Below are 7512 nucleotides of genomic sequence, written 5' to 3'. Positions count from 1 at the left end.
AAATACTGCATTTGCAGCACACATCTGAAGAGGTGGCACACTTAGTTATAACTGTCATGCAATCATAGGGTTGCCAGGTCCCTCTTTGCCACCAAGGGGAGGTTTTTGGGGCGGAGCATGAGGAGGGCAGGGTTTGGGGAGGGGCTTCAATGCCCTAGGGTCCAATTGCCAAAGCGGCCATTTTCTCCACATGAACTGATCTCTATCGGCTGGAGATCAGTTGTAATAGCAGGAGATCCCCAGCTAGAACCTGGAGGTTGGCAACCCTATGCAATCAGAATCACCTAGTCAAAAAACACCAAAACTTGCCAGGAGATCATCAGAATACGTTCTCAAATCTTACTTCCTTAGCTAATCTATTTTTTTATTATTTAATATAATTTCATCCTGCCCCTGCTCTATGAAGCTCAGGGCAGCACAGAGTGTATGCTCCATTTTGTTCTCACAACAACCCTGTGAGAGAGTTTAAGTTGAGGGAGCCTGACAGGCCCAAGTTCAGCCAGTAACTCTAAGGCAAATGAAGATCTGCACTTGGGTCTTTCAGAGTTTAGTCTGACACCTGAACCACGACACCGCCCAGGCTGTGATCGGATTTCCTTTCCTCCTATAACCAGAATCGAAATCACCTTCTTTTTCCGTCTGCAGTCGCTACCAAGGCAGAAAAATGCAAGTCCAAAAAATTTCCCTGTCTCATAAAAAGCTTGTAAATGGTAGGTAGCTGTGCTAGCCCGTGGGGGAATAAAATCCAGAATAGTAGCAGAGTAATCATTTTCTATTTGGGCAGCCTAAATGTTACAAAATAGCAAGTACAAGCTTTTCCCCCCCTTTGTTCCACACAATGCTTCATAAGGCTAAATGTTAAGTACAAAAGATAAAAATAAAAGGTATTTTAGGACTTGATAGGAAAGCCCAAAATCTACTTTACATCCAACTTGAGTTTTGGGGAACTCAAAAGTATGGTGTAGTGGTTAAGAGCAGTGGACTCTAATCTGGAGAACCGGGTTTGATTCCCCACTCCTACACATGAAGCCAGTTGGGTGACCTTGAGCTAGTCACAGTTCTCTCCGACTCTCTCAGCCCCACCTACCTCACAAGGTGTCTGTTGTGGGGAGAGGAAGGAAAGGAGATTATAAGCCAATTTGATTCTCCTTTAAAAAGTTAGAGAAAATCCGCATATAAAAACCAACTCTTCCTCTTCTTTGTTTATGTCTCTTGTTCCCAACTTTCAAGCTCAGAGTGGCTCACAACATTTCAAGTCAGTTAAAATCTAAAAAAATTACAATTTAAAATTGCAATATCTCCTTCCAATGACCACAGGCACCTAAAACCATATAACAAAAACAGTATCAGGAATCAATTCAAGAGTAAGGACAAAACAATAAGATAATATCAATAGGAAGGGACACAGACTAAATAAATAGGGTATAGGTAAACAGTAAATAGAAAAGGGGGAGAGGATGGAAGATGGAAGCAAGCAAGATAGAAGCTGTCACTGTCCTTAGGTAGGCCTTACTTCAAGTCCTGGTAGAACAGGCCACTGTAGGCCTGGTAGAACATCTCAGTCTTACAGGCCATGAGGCCTTACTTCAGGTCCCACAGGACCCAGGTCTCACTTGACAGAGCATGCCATCAGGCCGGGGCTACAGCCAAGAAGGCTCTGGCTCTGGTCGAGGACAGCCAGATACTTTTGGGGGCAGGGACCACCAGCTGAGACCACCAGCAGGGACCACCAGCTGAGCATAACGCTCTTTGGCAGGTGTATCAGGAGAGGCGGTCCTGCAGGTACGATAGCCCCAGACCATGTGTGATGTTTTGGTTTGTCCTACTTTAAAAAAAAACGTATTTCACTGCAGATGGTTCTGAATGGCTTAGTTATCAAAGCAAGACAAGGCTTGAAAGTTCTCATCCATTTTAAACCATTCCCATCTACATTCCATTTACAGAGAATGGCTTCTCCTTTGTAATGCAACGGAGAAGACAGCAGAAAACACAAGAGTTATAAAACAAAATAGACTTGTAATCACTACACCATCATCAATGGGATGGGGAGGGCCTTCTTTTTGTCTGCCTGAAGAGAAAGAAAGGGAATAGGGGTGAAAGGATAGCGCAAGGCTGTATTTAGCACAAGACCTTAAGCATATCAGTAGTATTCAAATTTCTCCCATCAAAGGATTTGCGATGAATCAACAGCATGGGGAAATGATGTTGCAAAGTCAAAATCATTGTTAGTAGTAGAAAAGGGCAAGAGTCCAGTAGCACCTTAAAGACTAACAAAAATATTTTCTGGTAGGGTATGAGCTTTTGTGAGCCACAGCTCACTTCCTCAGATACCTTTTCTACTACTGCAGACAGACTAACACGGCTACCCACTGTGAATTATCTTCATAAAATCATTGTTGATTGTGTCTTTACAGCAGGCCACTGATGCTTGGGGGACTGTGGCTCTTCTGAGTACCAGGCTCCCATATGGCGCCTACCCCATACTTCAGGAAAGTGGGCAGAGCCATAAGAACATAAGAAAAGCCATGCTGGATCAGACCAAGGCCCATCAAGTCCAGCAGTCTGTTCACACTGTGGCCCACCAGGGGCCTCTAGGAAGCCCACAAACAAGACGACTGCAGCAGCAATATCCTTCCTGTGTTCCACAGCACCTAATATAATCCTCTGATCCTGGAAAGAATAGGTATGCATGATGACTAGTATTCATTTTGACTAGTAGCCATGAATATTCCTCTCTTCCATGAACATGACCATTCCCCTCTTAAAGCCTTCCAAGTTGGCAGCCATCACAACATCCTGGGGCAGGGAGTTCCACAATTTATCTAAGTCATTGCTTAGTGAGGCTTGTGGTTGTGTCTGGTGCTTCCTACTTTGAAACAGCAGCAATTAGGGGATGGATAAGCTGTGAGGCTGGGATGGAACTAAGGAACTCATCATCTTCCACACACCCATTCTCTGTATCTGACATGGGAATTTAATTCAGCAATATGTTAAGGTGTTATGGCAAAACCAAAATAAAATACTTCCAAATGTAGCATTCCTCTTGCAAATGGAATCCCCCGATTGTTTGCTGGCTTTTGGACCCCAGGATAGTAGGTGGGGGAGGGGAGAGAGGCAAGATTGGGGGAACTGATCATCAGAAATTTGGGATGAACCAAGAAATATTCTTAGCTATTATTGGCTGAAATGGTGACTTCATCACCCCACCTTCCAGCCAGGCTATCAGCTAAGTGACTGATCTGCCTGAAGGCATGGGAAAGAAGGTGAAAAGCAGTCAATGGCTGATTAAAGATGCATATCAAAAGGACTCAAGTCAATAGTCTGATGACTGGAGCATGGGGGAAACTCAGGAATCTTGTACCACCTTAAAGACTAACATTTTATTCCAGCATAAGCTTTTGTGGACTGGAATACACTTCTTAAAATTCAATGAATCAGAAGAAGTGGACTGCAGTCCATAACAGCTTGTGCCAAAAATTGTTTTTTATGCGTGCTTGCTTATACTACCTTGAACTGGGCTCTGGAGAGGGGCATATACATTTTATAAATTAATTCAAAAATGTGCTACAAGACTCCTGATTATGTTTCCTGAAACAGACTAATCCCTTTAGAATTACCAAGGTACCAAAATAACTGCTGGTCCATTTTCGTTCCCCAGTTTTCCTGCTTATGAAGGAAATAGGGTTGCCAACTTAGCTTGGGAAATTCCTGGAGATTTGGGGGCAGTGCCTGGGAAGAGTGGAATTTGTGGAGGGAACATAGTGGGAATATGATGCCATTGAGAGCCAGCGTGGTATAGTGGTTAAGAGCAGTGGTTTGGAGTGGTGGACTCTGATCTGGAGAACAGGGTTTGATTCCCCACTCTTCCACATGAGTGGCAGAGGCTAATCTGGAGAACTGGATTTGTTTTCCCACTCCTACACATGAAGCCAGCAAGGTGACTTTGGGCTAGTCACAGTTCTTAGAGCTCTCTCAGCCTCACCTACCTCACAGGGTGTCTGTTGTGGGAAGGGGAAGGGAAGGTGATTGTAACCCGGTTTGATTCTTCCTTAAGTGGTGGAGAAAGTCAGCATATAAAAACCAACTCCTCTTCTTCTGAGTCCACCATCCAAAGCTGCTGTTTGCGCCAAAGGATACTGATCTTTGTAGTCTGGAGATCAGTTGTAATTCCAGAAGAACTCCAGGCAACACCATGAGGTTGGTACCCCAACTCTCTGGCTATGAAGCCAAAAATGATGAAACCAGCCTTTTTCAAGGCAAGCCACAATCTGCGTGATCATCCGCATCAGACTTGTTTCACATACTAACCATAGTTAGAATAAGCCAAGGTTTTGTATTATGTCTGAACTGAGTCAATGAAAAACGGTGTTAGTGTCATCCTGCCCCAATTTCTCCCTCTTAATAAATAGCCTGTATATATCCCAACAAGAGCCCCATGGCACAGAGTGGTAAGCCGCAGTACTGCAGTCCAAGCTCTGCTCACTACCTGAGTTCGATCCCAACGGAAGTTGGTTTCAGGTAGCCGGCTCAAGGTTGACTCAGCCTTCCATCCTTCCGAGGTTGGTAAAAGGAGTACCCAGCTTGCTGGGGGTAAAGGAAAGATGACTGGGGAAGGTACTGGCAAACTACCCCGTAAACAAAGTCTGCCTAGTAAACGTCCGGATGTGATGTCACCCCATGGGTCAGGAATGACCCAGTGCTTGCACAGGGGACCTTTACCTTTACATATCCCAACAAGTTCATAACTGAGCTGTAATTTGAATCCCCTCCTGGACTTCTGCCCTTTGGGATGCCAACCTCCAGGCGGGACCTGGGGATCCCCTGAAATTACAGCTCATTTCCAGACTTCATTGTCCAGCTTTCACACCCATACATAGTAATAGGGAGTACGATGGCATGAATTAACTTGATCTTGGTTGCCAGGGACACATCCTTACACTTAGGAATCTTTTCTAGCTCCTTTGTGGCTCCTTCCCTTCTGAACACTGCGCTCAGAAATTACTAGTAAGGTAGAGCAGTCAAACAATCAACAGGTAACTCTGCCCTATGATTGCTTTGCTATGCTATGCCAGGAAAGAGGAAGCCTCTTCCCCCTCCCCTCCCAAGGCCCTAGGATAACAGGAGGGGGCTATTGTGCCTTCCAATCAGCTGCAAACAGTGGCTGTAAAACAGAAGGCCTGGCGCCAGGAGTCTGACATGATCCCCACCCACTGATGGGGGAGGGAGTTGCTGATCAAAGTGGGACAACTCCCACCTCATCCCTTCTAGGCTATCATTGTCCTTAGGCTTTACTCGGGAGACAATAACTCCCACCCCTTCCCAATTCTTCATTTAAGATCACACATCATTATATGCTCAAAGGGGCAGTTTCCCTTTTAAGTACCCAAACACAAGCAAATTGATGACTGTTTGTAACACTCCCTGCCCTCTTTGGAAATGCTAACAAGTTTATTTAGCCCGGCCTTTGATGTCCTGATCCTTGCTATTAGATAGTCAATTAGGCATCAGTGAGATTAACAGGATAAGAAAAGACTTTTGTTTGAAGCACCCATGAGCACTAACCTGTCTATCCACCGCCTGGCTTTGTTTGAGATAAAGGCAGGGAGGGTTCACTTTCTGCCCTACTAAAGAGATTGGGCAACAAACACAAAAGAGGGATCTGATGAGACCCCTCCCCACGCCTTTCTAATGCACTTACTTCTTTATAAGCCAGGATTCTTTCTTTTTTTTCCAAGCCAGCGTGATGCTATTTGGAAAACTCAATCACCGCTGTGGCCATTGGTTTCAAATAATTCAAAGCCGGATTTATCAGAGCAAATCTCATTCCCTGCTCGTAAAGACTGAGGATCAAAAGGCTGGGATGGAGCACCGTTGAACAGAGCAAAGGGGGAAAAACAGTCAAGGAGATGTGTCAAATCTCACATTATCAATTGGTGTTCTTTCTGACACATTGCTGGGGGAGGGGAAGCCCTGTTGAAGAATAATATAGGGAGGCAGGATTTCAGGACTAGAAATGTGCGTGGCCAACTATTTTGCAATGGCTGGAAGTGGGTCTCTTTTGGGGGTCTGGACTCATTTTGAGGAAGGGGAGAGATCTCAGCCATCCTTCCTTCTCCTGTTGCGAGGTCATCTCTACATAATCTGTTGTCCTTTTATACCAAAACTCTTTTAGCCTTGCTGTGGAGACACACAAACCCCCAGGAAATCACTGTAGGCCAGCCCAGCCCAATGCATTACCTGTGTGTGTGTGTGTTAAGTGTCTTCAAGTCGCATCTGACTCATGCCAATCCTATGAATAAATGTCCTCAAAAATGTGCTATCACTAACAGCCTTGCTCAGGTCTTGCAACTGAAAGCTGTGGCTTTCTTTATAGAATCAATCCATCTCTTGTTGGGTCTTCCTCTTTCCCTGCTGCCTTTGACTTTTCCTAGCATTATTGTTGTTTCCAGTCAGTCTTGTCTTCTCATAATGTGACCAAAGTACGATAGCCTCAGTTTAGTCATTTTAGCCTTTAGGGACAGTTCAGGCTTGATTTGATCTAATGTGACCAAAGTATGATAGCCTGTGTGTGTTAAGTGCCGTCAAGTCACTTCTGACTCATGGCAACCCTATGAATCAATGTCCTCCAAAACGTCCTATCTTTAACAGCCTTGCTCAGGTCTTGCAAATTGAGGGCCGTGGCTTCCTTTGTAGAGTCAATCCATCTCTTGTTGGTCTTCCTCTTTTCCTGCTGCCTTCCACTTTTCCACTTTTCCTAGCATGACTGTCTTCTTCAGTGACTCTTGTCGTCTCATGACGTGACCAAAATACGATAGCCTCAGTTTAGTCATTTTAGCTTCTAGGGACAGTTCAGGCTTGATTTGATCTAATGCGACCAAAGTACGATGGCCTACAGCACCCCAAATGACAGTCCCCCTCTTGATAGAAACCTGAAGAGGAAAGATTTTGCTGGGATGACCATCACAGCGAGAGGGGAAACTTTATCAGCTAAGCATATGCCTGCATAGTCACTCTAAAAAGCCTGGTCATTGTGCCATCTCTAACAGATGTCCATCCAGCCTTTCCTTTACAATATCTATAAAGGAGAAATTCCACAGAAATCCTGCCTTTAGGCCAAAGATAGAAGGGATGTCTGAAGAAGATTGATGGAGGGGTTGTACCAAATGTGCCCCTAAGTCAAGAAAAAATTATTTTCAGGCATTCAGTTGCCAGCAGCCTAGAAACAAAATGTTCTGCCCCTTTAGGATGAAGGTAGTTCCCTGTGCAAACACCGGGTCATTACTGACCCATGGGGTGACATCAGACTTTTGTTTACAGGGTGGTTTGCCAGTGCCTTCCCCAGTCATCTTCCTTTTACCCCTAGCAAGCAGGGTTCTCATTTTGCCAACCTAGGAAGGATGGAAGGCTGAGTCAACCTTGAGCCGGCTACCTGAACCTGACTTTTGTCGAGATCAAACTCAGATCGTGAGCAGAGCTTTGGACTGCTGTACTGCAGCTTACCACTCTGCTCCA

This window comes from Euleptes europaea, chromosome 5, assembly GCF_029931775.1.
Source record: "Euleptes europaea isolate rEulEur1 chromosome 5, rEulEur1.hap1, whole genome shotgun sequence".
Lineage (NCBI taxonomy): Eukaryota > Metazoa > Chordata > Lepidosauria > Squamata > Sphaerodactylidae > Euleptes > Euleptes europaea.
This window is presented reverse-complemented; position numbering follows the sequence as displayed.